The sequence below is a fragment of the Parus major genome, chromosome 9 (assembly GCF_001522545.3).
Source record: "Parus major isolate Abel chromosome 9, Parus_major1.1, whole genome shotgun sequence".
Lineage (NCBI taxonomy): Eukaryota > Metazoa > Chordata > Aves > Passeriformes > Paridae > Parus > Parus major.
In genome coordinates this window covers 5,943,221-5,955,809 of record NC_031778.1, presented here as the reverse complement: position 1 = coordinate 5,955,809, position 12,589 = coordinate 5,943,221, and the positions used below count along the sequence as shown (strand labels likewise).

At 40.1% G+C, this 12,589-nt stretch overlaps 1 protein-coding gene across 6 annotated transcripts in view; it reads left to right on the top strand.

Moving 5' to 3' along the window:
* Positions 1-12,589, top strand: part of STAG1 (stromal antigen 1) — a 154,170-nt gene that overhangs the window by 77,484 nt on the left and 64,097 nt on the right. The window lies entirely within an intron of this gene.

Below are 12,589 nucleotides of genomic sequence, written 5' to 3'. Positions count from 1 at the left end.
AACAGTTTTTTCGCCTGATGAATACACTGGGGAACTGCTTTAAGCTACTGCAAAAATGATGGAGCCAGAATATACCACTGAACAGGGCCAGAAATTACAATCTAACTCAATTTTTGCATATTCTCATCAAGCAAATGATCCATAGTGTAACACCCCTTGGTGTTTATGATGTGACCTTCAAGGACAATTTCATGGGGGAAGGACAGGAAAGCAATTAATAGGTAAGAGTCTATGTTGACAAGAATGAGAATATAGTTATGCCCAAAAAAAAGGGTACTCTATAGAGAACTCAGCCTTCTGGTTAAACTTAAAAATGTGACCATGTTACAGGAAAGGCATCCTGATATTAAGGCTTCCAGACATCTCAAACTTACAGTGGGGTAGAGGGAGCACTGAAAAGTCCTAAAAGGAAAATTTGCTGAAAGTTCTGAAAGCTAGGGGAAAAAAATCCTGTTTGTTACAAAATACTGAGAAAACTGCATACCCTTAACAAAATAAAATATGTGAAGAAGGTTCTGTTAAAATGTTTTGTTTTACAGTATAACTCTATATTTTCCCCCTTTAAAGATTTTTTCCACCAAGCTGTGAGACACAACCAGAGAAGTTACAGGGTTCATTAACCTGGTTTGGTGGAAGGTGTTCCTGTCCATGGCAGGCGATTGGAATGAGATGAGCTTTAGGGTCCCTTCAACCCAAACCATTCTGTGAGTCAGCTGGCTGCTTTATTCTGTGTCTTGCATTTGTATATCTACCAGGAATTGTATGATAATACATAGTGTTTACACAACATTTTTAATTTGCACAAAATACACCATTTCAACTAATTCTGGTAGTTAAAATTGTAAGGTAGAGGATCCAAAGCAATGTAAGAGGAGTTATAACTAAGAATTTAAGACATTTTTCTGATTAAATTTGCTTTTCTTGCAGTGTTCCTCTGTGTTTTTTCTTCTTTCATTTTTCCTTAGCAGTACTTGATTAATTTCCCCCCTTGAGTCCACTATCTTTATGTTAATTAATATACTCAGACTTTTCATTCCCTCTTGTATTTAATCTGCCATTTATTACTATTTGTCTTTCAGCACTCTTTTCAGGGCCTGCTGCTTTATTACTTATGTAAAGTTTTAGGTTTCTAGTATTAATAAGTTTATACAGGTGAATATTTTTTATATTTTGCTCTTAAATACTTCTTAGTGAATCTTAGACACAGACTGTTGAGAAACATGTTGTATGTTGAGCTTTTTCTGCTCCTGTTTCCACATTCTCATGTATATTTGTCCTGTCAGCACTTGCTGTGATCTCTGTGTGTTCCAGCAGTTTATCTTTTCTCAATTCTGGGGTGACAGTTCCCTCTTGCATTGTATTTTTAGAAGCATATCCAGCCTTTTATGGATTTTGGCTCTAATACATGCTCTCTCATTCTCTTACCCATGCCAAAACATGTTGAGCAACTATTCATTGTGTTGTTTTAACTTCACTTTTGATATGATGCTTCCTCTTATTTTTCTATAGTAGCCAAGTTCCAGTCAAAAATTTAAAAACTAAAGTGTTCCTTAAGGATGTTTTATCAACAGGGTTTCTTCTACTTATCTTTGCAAATCCCTTTTAAGTAAAGATCCTGTCTCTGCTCCAGAAATGGCCAGTCCATGAACAGAGTCATTGATACCAAAAGCTTTTGAGGCAGCAAATAGAGAATCTGTGCCGCTCCCAGAGGGGAAGTTTTTCAGATTATATGTGACATGTTTAAACCACTGCTGTTACTGGTCTCCTGTTCCTCCTCAGGTTGCTCAAAGACTAAGCTCAGAGTGCTTAGACTTCTTAAAGCCCATGGAATGGAAACTTGAAGTTCTTGATTTTTTCTGATAGATACGTATTTGCAATAAGGAAAACACAGGACTGGAACCTGAGCCCTCTTCCTTATGTTCTTTGACAAGGAAGGCCCTTTTCCTGCTTTCCCTTTGTTCTTATGTTTATGATTTTACATACCCAAAGAATGGTGTCACAGAGTACCTGGAGTTACAATTGTTTATGTGCTGCTCTTTTGTACATTCATCCATGAGACTGCTAGGGGGATACCTGGAAAATGGGGAATATGCAGTTAGGGACTATCTTGGAGATAGTTTAAATTGTCCAGACTCCTACAGGAACCTCAGGAATACAAGCAAAAGCAGCCTGCAGCATCCTTATCAACCCTCTTGTAAGAACCCCCCTTCCTGCATTTCTTCCTGGGTTCATTGACCGCAGCAGAGCTGCACACATCAGAGAGACAACAGTGTAACCTCCACAGCTCCTGTTCCCAGATAATTCTGGAGTCTGTGCTAATGAACACACACAGAACAGCAGACAGCCCTGGGAGGTTGGTGACTCACCAAAGCTAGCACACAGAGAGACTAAGTCAAGGTTACACACAGCATCTGAAGTTCAGCACTTCTTTATTTCTGCTTTAATTTCTAAGCACAAAGATAAGGGGTTTTTTTTTTGCATGTAACTTCTCAAATTCTTTGTGTTTCCTTACAGAAAAAAATCTCTATACATGGTTCAGACAGTCAGAAGGTAAAAAGGGGCTTTGGAATGGGCTAAGAGCTAAGAGAAAATGGTTTTGTTTCCTAGAAAAGCAGGAAGAAATAGTTATATGAAAAAGGAGGGTTCCTCTCATCTTGTTTATTTTTTAAATGAGGAGGGAGAAAGATAAAGACATTGCTTTGTGCCAGCTCAGCTAATTTTTTTCATTGTCTTTTCACAGGTCATTGTTAGTAAATGCTTTGGTCTTTAATATAGTCTAAATAAGTGATTTCATGAAAAGCAGAAGTAATGAAGAGGGATTTCTAATGTATCTGTAACAATCTGAATTATACAAAAGCAGGTGAATGTACTCATGAAGTGCAGCGTAAGAGTATGAGAGACAACATTCTGCATGTTGTGTAACTCCAAAAAAAGATTGGGGTGACACACAGCTGGGCAGGAGATGGTTGTGCTACAGGTGAAGCTGTTTCTGAAGAAGCAGCATTTCCAGTGTGTGTTCCTGTCCATCTCCAGCTGAGTGAGTGGTTGAGATTAACAGAGATTGGGGTCATGGTTCACACCGTTCCCCAATGACCTCATTGGCTTCCGTTCAATGACCTGCTTTTGTAAAATTCATTGGGACACTTTATATCCAAGACCAGTCAGGTTTGGTTAAACAAAAAGATTAGAATTTATTAAGCAGCACAGTTAAAAGACAGAAATGCATCCAAGTCTCATTTCCTTCTTTCAGGTTAATAAAAAAAGCATAGGAATGTTGTGGGCAGATGGTGGCTTTCACTTAAAGAGGGAAATCAAATGTTTTAGATATAAGTTGTTTCCATGATGTTTCTGTATCTCCAGTCTCACTTTTTGAAGGAGACCATCTTTCCTCAAATTGACAGATAAAGTTCTTCACCTTTCTGCAGCAGCTCTGCAGTGCTTACAAGGCCTCTGTTTTTCTGTTGTTTAATGTGTCAGCTTTTTTTCTGTCAAGTAAAGGGTATGGGAGGATACCAGTCAGCCCTGGCCTTGTGGCTGTCTGGGTGATGCTGTTGAACACTGAAAAATAAGGATTGGCTCTGGGTAATCTGGAGGTCAGCAGTCTCTTTGGCGTGCCATTGCTAATAAGGTTTGGCACTGTATAGATACCAAATGCAGACACCCCCTGTAGTGCTAATCTTTCCCTTCCATGTGCTGGAGCAGCAAACAGTTACAGAAAATGCAGAGACCCTGAGGGTATTTCTTCAGAGCTGTGACTGGGAAGCTCTCATGCAATAACAGCAGCTTCCTTGAGGAAAATGAAGAAAGCACAGTTCTCTCAAGGGAGAAGAGGCAGGTGAGGAAGGAGCAGAGTATGATGGTCCATCAGCAGCTGCAAGGGACTCGTATATGGCTTTCTGAGCTCTATCAGATCTTTGGCAACTTTTAGGTGTGGCACAAAAGGTCTGGTCTCTTGTTTCCTTAGTTTTATTACTAGATACTATGTTTTGTGGACTCTAGAGCCTGTCACATCAATTGAAAATCTCTAGATAATAACTTATTTTTTTGGTATTTATTAGGACTTGCCTTTCATCTTCCCTACTTTAGTACTTCTGAGACACACTGAGAAATACAGGTAGAAGTAAGAGTAATAGATGGCTGAGGAAAGGATCAAAACTGCATCAGGGAAAGCAGAAAGACTGAGGGAAAGAGGGTAGACTGGCTATCTAATCCTCCTGTAATAGTCTTTTGCCTCCTGACTTTCTGGAAAGTTCAAGTACCATGTTTTATGGCTTTTTGTTTATGAGCTGGAGAGATGTTGACACTGAGTGACGAGGTTTGTTTCTCTGATAAAGAAAATACCTTTAATAAAAAACATGTGAAGGCATGTTGCTCTGCTGACAGTGTGGGTTACTGCTGAGCTCTGGGAACCTGCAGATGAGACATCCATAGAAAGTGGAAGAAGGGTGTACACTGAAGTAAATGTCCTTGGTTTCTGTGAAAGTGAGCTTGAAGTTCTTTGAAGCATGAAATGTGGGTAAGTGTAATGGGATTAAAAGAGTCAGCCTGGATTTCCAGGAGGCCTTCTGGGGAGTCCTCACTCTACTACGCAAGGAGAAACTGGGCAGCAGCATTGCTCAGTTTTACAAAGGGCAAAGGAAGATCTTGCTGCTTCCTTCAATTATTGAAGAACTGAAGAGAAGCAGACTGCCGACTCTTCTTGCAGTTGTGTGGCAGGTAACAGGTACAAGTTGAAACATGGGGAATTCTAGTTTGACTAGAATGGAAAACATTTCTGCCATGAGGTGGTCAGGCACTGGAGGCAGAAGAACTCCCATTGTGGGTGTGCCTAGTGTGGGTTCACTGTCCTAAGACATGCTCAGACTCACCTGATCTAGCTGGGATCTCTGCTTTGGGAAGAGTTTGGATAGTGACAGTCAGGAATCCTGCCACCTGAAGTTATTCTACAATTCTAGATTTCTAAGGAAGGTAAGAAGCTCTGAGTTTGTCCTTCTGTGGACAGCATTTGGTAAAAATCATAGGAAGTAGAACAGGGATAAATAATCTGTGTTAATATAATAATTATTTACTTTCTGCTTTTAAAATTGGTGTATTAAATATTTTAGCTATCCAAAAGAATGCATAATAAAGAATCTATAGTATATGAAACATATTCCAGTATGGTGGAACCGAAATACATTATTTTCCCTTCAAGAAGTACTCATTAAAAACTGCTTGGGGTTTATTGTAGAAAGTACAGTAGTGGTACAAAGCAATTGTTCTCCCTTGAAATGAGTTTATCAGACAGATTGGATGTTTTCAAGGCCTTTGTTATTACATTATCCTACACCTAAGCTTGTGTTATAACAAGAGATACCTGGTGCCAAGCCTCTGCTCACTCAGCAGGTACTTGTGGCCAGTGGAAAACTCCCCTGAGAGCCCAGGATATGGGGGCTGTGCCCCAGGGACAGGGCACAGGTAGGATGCCTTTTGTTAGCAATGGCAATACTGTTTTCTCTCCATTGGTGGCTACAGAAATGCTTACACAGCAGGGATGTGCTCATGTTTGGCTTGTCAGGCTCTTGTCCTCTTACCTGAATCCATTGAGAAGCATCTGGTGCCACTGTCTTTGCCCCCTCAGATCAGGTGTTTAAGCACACAGACAGGTTTTGCTGTGAGGAGGGAAGAACTTGTGCTCACACTGGGCCCCTCGTTTCAAAGGGAAGCTTTTGTGGGGGCCTGTTCACAGGGTAGGTGACATGGGGAGAGCAGATGTGAAAGCAGCCTGTGATGAAGGCACTCAGAAAGAGATAGACCTAAATGGACTTAGTGCAAATATTTACATTGTTGTATCTTACACTTGGAGTTCAGCCTCCACACTACCTATGTTTATATTGCTGGATTTGAGTCACTTCTGACAGCAGGCAGCGAAAGGCTGCTTCCACACATGTACTGATAAGCTGTAGTTACATTCTGCTCCTGGAGCCTGCTGTCATTGTGAATAATCTGAAAATACAACTTGTGTGCTTGGCAGTGTTCTGAGAGGCAAAGTTAAGAATTAGAAATAAAGGGCAAATTTATGTGTACATATATTAGACACAAAAACTCTCTCAAACTTATATTGCACCTGCACCTTGAACATGGAATCCAGTTATAACCATCCCACTTCCTAAAAGATAAACACATTTAAAGAGAAAAACCCAAGCAATGTCGGAAAGAATGGCAAATACAATAATAATTTTTCATGCATTGGATAAAGAAAAGATTCTGGTTTATCAAATAAAAAGCAGTAATTTTTGAAATACAATGATGTACCTCCTGAAGGAGTATGGGGCTAAACTGCAGGTTGCATTGATGCAAAGTTCTGTGGAGATGGAAAGTACAAATGAGTTAAGAGATGATGGATCCATTATCAGCTGTTAAATCCAATAGTCACAGCATGCTTTAACACTGCACAGCTTGGGTACACTCTGAACTACTGCCAAATGTGACATTCGTGTGATGCTAACGTGTGCTTGCATTCTGCCTAACATCCCGTGCCGACTGCTGAGTACAGGAATCTCAAAGTTAATTTGTTTCGTCACATCCACCAGGAACCTTCTTAACAAAAGTCTGCTTAGAGCACATATGCAGGAAGCACAGTGTGAGCAGTGCTCACAGAAATGAACCTTGGAACCAGCCCTGGGGAAACAGGTGGGAAGTTTCAGCAGAGCATTTCTTGGATGTGTGCTTTTACTGCTCTCCTCAAATGTGAGTGTCCTCTGTGGCCACAAATTCCTCATTCAGCCAGGGTGACCTGGGACAGTGCAGGACAGGACATAGCTGTGGAGTGACTGCAGAGCTGAGGGCTTCCAAGAGCAAAAGCTGTAAGATATTACCAGAATAAACTGAGGAGCCTTTGCTGCCTTTGGGGCAGCAAAGGCTCCTCAGCTTTTCACTCATGTTCATGTTACTGACTGCTGTTCAAAGTTACCTGACAAAAAGGTTGGTGCTGTATGAGAATTGCTACTTTAAGTCATCAAAGCATGAAAAGATCTATCTTATGAAATAATTCAGTAAAAATATGAGGTTGCAAATTTAGCCTCTTTGGTTTGTAATTATGTGGCTTCATGCAAATTGTCTCTGTGAGGATGCAAAGCATCTTACACTTGGCAACTGCAAATGCCATAGAGCCATTTCAAACCAGCCTTATTTGCCTTAAACCCAGAGCAAGGGAGTTTCCTTTATCAAAATTTTAAGACTTAAGCACATGAAGTGTACTGTTTCTGATGCACTGAATTATGTAGGCCTACTTCTTTCTCTACTAGCAGTCTGGGGACTGAGCATGCTTTCTTCCTGAAGAACATATTACCAATTTCTGCCTATGACATCCTTTGGCAGTGCTGGCTGGCAGCTGTCAGTCTAGCTGTTCTAAATACTTGTGTCACCAGCAAACTAACTGCTCCATCATTATCCTTTCTTTCAAAGCATTTATATCTGCTATGGAACATATTTTATCAACATCTTTACATAGATGTTTTATTGGTAGGTTCACTCTGTTCTAAAACTGACCATTTTTGCTATCTCTGTTTTCCTGGTTTTAATCTGAAAGTTTTCTTGCATATGATTATTGCACATCAGCTCCTTTAAGAAAATGAGGGAGATTATTGTAGGATTGTGAAAATGTCTCTGTGTTGCATAAATGTATGACTTTCAGCTGGCTATTGATGCCTCGTAATGCTCCAGGGGGGTTGTGAAGCATTACTTGACAGAAATAACATCAACCCTTGAACAGAAACGCCAGATCTGAAGTACAACACCTCCCAGTCTGATACAGAAGTCACATTTAGTGCTGTGTAGTTCTTTGGGTCACTCCTGAATTCTCTTTTTTTTCCTTTTATTCTTCTGACACTCATAATTTAAGTAAGTAACAAATCTCACACATAATTGTAGTTTCAGAATTTCATCGGATCTGTTTTCTTTAAAGTAGGGATGAAGTTCCTATCTTTTTATGCTATAAGAATATGTACTTTTTCTTTTCAGGAAGGAGAAATAACTGGATTGTCAGTGACATACATCATTCTCCGTAAAAATCTCTGGTTATCTTCAATGTATTACTTTACATACTTGTACTGAGGAAATCAGTGCCATCACTGTTATCTTCTGGATCAAATAACATTTTGGATTTTAAAAGAGATTAGCAGTTCAAATCATATGAAATGCTAGTTATGTATATAACGTTATTAACTCCTTAATCTCATTCAGAACTTTGAACTTCTGGGTGAACTACAAAATTGCTCTTAATATGAATCAATTGCCATTGAATTTGAGTATCAGAAATAGCAGGGATTTGATATTAAATTCCACTGTTTTGTACAGTGACCCCTGTAAGAAAAAATTAATAAATCCTCCAAGATTTACTGATAACTTTTAATGATGCTCACAGATATTGACAGTATTAACATTACTGATTGTTTTAAGTGCAGACTCATGGAACTGCTTAAATTGGAAAAGCCCTCTGACACTACTGAGTTCAGCCCTTCCCCAGCACTACCAAGGCCATCACTATCCCATGTCCCCAACTGCCACATCCACATGGCTTTTCAATCCCTGCAGTGATGTGGGCTGCACCACTGCCCTCATCAGCCTGGGCCAGAGCTGGACAACCCTTCTGGTGAAGAAATTGCCCCTAATATCCAACCTGACCATCCTCTGGCACAACTTGAGGTCATTTCCTCTTGTCCTCTGGCTTGTCACTTGAGAGCAGTGACTGATCCCCAGCTGACTGCCATCTCCCTTTAGGTGTTCCCTGCACCTTCTTACTGAGGGTGCCTCAATCCCCTCATCCAGATCATGACTGAAGATGCTAAACAGGACTGACCCGAGCTCTGGCCCCTGGGGACACCACTTGTGACCAACAACCACCTGGGCTCCACTCCCCACTGCTCTCTGGGCCCACCATCCATCTGGATTTTTATCCTGTGAAAACTCTGCCCATCCAAGCCACAAACAGCCAGTTTCTCTAGGAGAAGGCTGTGGGAAATGGTCAGAGGCTTTACTGAAGTCCAGTTAGACACCTCCACAGTCTTTCCCTCACTGGCTAAGCAGGTCGTAGGAGGAGGTCAGGTTGGTCAAGCAGGGCCTGCCTTTCATAAACCCACACTGCCTAGGTCTGGTCCCTAAAGCTAAATTTTTTTATCAACTCTGAGATTATATTGAGATTTCCATACTGGACAAGATGTCTTCTTCTAGGCTAAGTCTAGTGTGAAAGGACAGCAGAAACAATTAAGATAGTTTCTAAATGACAGTAGGAACAAAGTGTTTCCTTATATCTAAGTTATATAAACCAGAATAGTAGTGGATTTCTGGGCCTGGTGTAATGAAGGAGGTAAAATTGGACATACTTTAGTTGTGGTCCCTTGGAATGTCCTGTTCTCTCCCAGTGACAGTGTCTGTTGGATGTACATGCCATCGTGGGCACAGAGTGGGCTCTGTAGGTGGCAGTCAGGCACTGGGAGCAAAGAGCACTAAAGGGCCATAAGGACAGTGAAAGGAATCTTAACAACCAAAGTTTCCTCATTCCATAGTCAAGATGTCCTTTCAGATTTTCCCAGCTTTAACAGCACCTTGCAGTAAAGGTGGCAACGTTAATGTAGTTCTCTGTAATGACTTACTTTACTGGTCTCCATTCAATTCCAAAAATTGCATGGAAGGATTTTTAGCAAAATCAAATTCAGAAAATTCAGGAAAAGGAGTTTGCCAGTAAATACTTGTCCTGTGTAATGTTTTGCATTTGTTCAGAAATCCAGAATAGCTTTCTTGAAAATGTCTAGGTGACAGAAGGGAGAGAATCCAGGAGTTTCTGCTAGAGACCTCTCTGATGAGCTGTCAAAACAAGAAGGCCTGATACAAAAGCTTCACTGTTTATACTTGATGTACAAGTAGGTTGTACAAGTATGATGTACAGTAGGTTGGGAGAGGGACTCAATGAGGTGCCATCAAGGAGTAGAACAGAGCAAGTTAAAGATTGTCCAGTGAATTCTTAAAATGTGCTGACATGGTTTTGATACAGAAAATGAAGAACACATATGGAAAATAATCCTCTCTAGAGGAAATTCTCATCATTGGGACAGAAATTTAATGAGAGTAATAATTATAATAATGACAATAATGATAATAGTTCCAGTTCTATGAGAGCAGAATGAAGAACAAAACAATAAGGGTCTTCAAAAGAGGAAGAGAAAAAAAGATACAAAATTTCTGTGTGGGAAACACAACCAAAGCAAAAAAATAAGAGTCCTTTTCCAAGATTTCTATTTGAGGCTCAACTGCAACCTAAAGCAAAGGAGGAATAGGAATTAAAGTAAGGGACAACTTGTTTATTCATGTGCTGTGCAATGGTCTGAAAATCATCATGGAATTTGAAAAATCAAATTACTGAAGGTAAAGATAGAAGAATTGCAGGAGCATGATGATTAAAATTAGAGCAATTCATCACATACGTAAAAAATGAAGTGTAATAAAATTTTATTCTGGTATATAGCAGAGTTGATAAGCAGAAGGTCAATCAGAGGATTGGACTGCAGCAAGAGAGTGCACTTCGCATGGCTGTACTGTCTATAAGCCCTTCTCATTGCAAAGAGATTTCACAGGACACATTCAAACATATTTTTGGTTTTGTTGTAGGAGGATAGACTTAGGTTAACCATTAGAATTCTTTTTAACAGTTATCTGTGATTCTGTTTGATGAAGTTTTAATTGCACAAGACTGTACTTATTTTTCCACTGGGATTCTTGCTGATTCATTCAGTAAGAGTTCACAGGCAGAAACTGCTCTAAGGATGAATTGGCTGTGTGCCTTATAGGAAGCGTATGACTTTTGAATATTGCTTCATTGGCAGCAGAAGATGGGCAGTATAGAGTCCATGCAGCAGGAAGAATTGGGGAATAAATCAATAAAAGAGTCTTCTATTCCTACATGTGCGGAAATTCAACCAAATATTTAGACTGATGTCTTTCTCAAGTCTTGACCTCTGGTCTCAGCAAAGAGTTTCAGTTTTCAGGGGCAGAAGTCAATAGAAAGTCAGGAGCCCTGGTGGGATTTAGGAGTTTCATCATCTATTTGGATATGCTTCAACTGCCCCAGTACTGCTTCTATTAAAATTAATGATTAACATCTATTGATTCCAATGAGGTAAGAGCTACTTCAGTGTTCTTACATGATCGTGAGCAAGTCACAGAAAATGAACTTTTCTACTGGCCTGAGTAATTTTTGGTTAGTTCTCTTTTTTTGGCAGTTCTCTTCTGGAAACAGTTAGTGGAAATGCCACAGCAGAGTACCCTGACCCAGGCTGAGCACTGAGAAATCATGTGATGGTTTGACTTCAGTCTTTATCGTCTGTCATATGGAATTTGTCAGTACCACTTCTCAGATGATTGAAAACTGCACTTAAGGACATTACAGAAGTGGATTATTTCTTATGATCTAAATTATTAGTGGGGCAAAAGGTATAGGAGTTGCACATTGAATGGTATCAAGGGAGATAAATACTGCCTATCCAGTAGTTCTATAATCACCATCCATCCTCACAAATGTTTTATTAAACTTGCCCTCTCTTGGCAATTTCAATTAGGTTTTGGTGCTGTGGTCCCCACTATTGACTTTGAGCTGATGCAAAAGAGCACATTGTGTTTTTCATGTATTTTTCTGGGCAAATCTCCTTGTGTCTTCTCAATGCCTCTATAAATCTTTCTCCTGTTTTTCCAGTTTTTGTGTTTGAGACATCATTACCATGAATTTAAGGTACCACAATTAATCCTCCTTCAGCAGGAGATTGTGGGCTTATTTCATATCCATTCATCTCAGTCTTGAGCTGCAATTTTCCCATTGTTTTTCTTGCAGCTTACTCAGTGTGGGCAGGTAGTCCAAAAGAGAAGGGATGAAATTGTCTGCAACTTTGGTGAATAAAGGTCCCAGTGATGAAAACTGACCATATATTATAGGTAGTATCCTCCATAGTATATAATTTATTACCATCAGCAGTTTAGATTTCAGGAGTAAAGGACTGTGGGCTGCTAGAATTTATGTTTCCTCATCCAGCATTTCTTTTCCTGTCGAAATTCCAGAGCTGCCATTTGCAGGAGGTCATGGGAGTGTGGCACTTGGTGGGATGGTGTTCCCTGATTGCCAGCAGTGGTCAGTAGCAATAGCTCCTGTTTGCAGCAGGAAAGGCAGTTATGGGACCACCCACATCCCAAGGGTAACCGTGTTCAACTCCTGGTAGTAAAGGCTGGTTTTTGCTCAGACTCGAGGGCTTACACATCCTATAAAGCTCTTGGAGATCTTTATTGTTGCTTGCTTTGCTTTTACAGAGCTTGCTAATAAAACCAGTTATTCTTCTCACTCTAAACATGTTTTCAACCCACTGAGTCCATTGTGTGTTATATCTCTCAGAAATACTATATCTGGTTTTGTACACAGTTTAGGGTTTTTAAGGTGTATTCATCCAGTTTTTTATAGGCTTCTCCTCTTCTCTCTTCTCTTCTCTTCTCTTCTCTTCTCTTCTCTTCTCTTCTCTTCTCTTCTCTTCTCTTCTCTTCTCTTCTCTTCTCTTCTCTTCTCTTCTCTTCT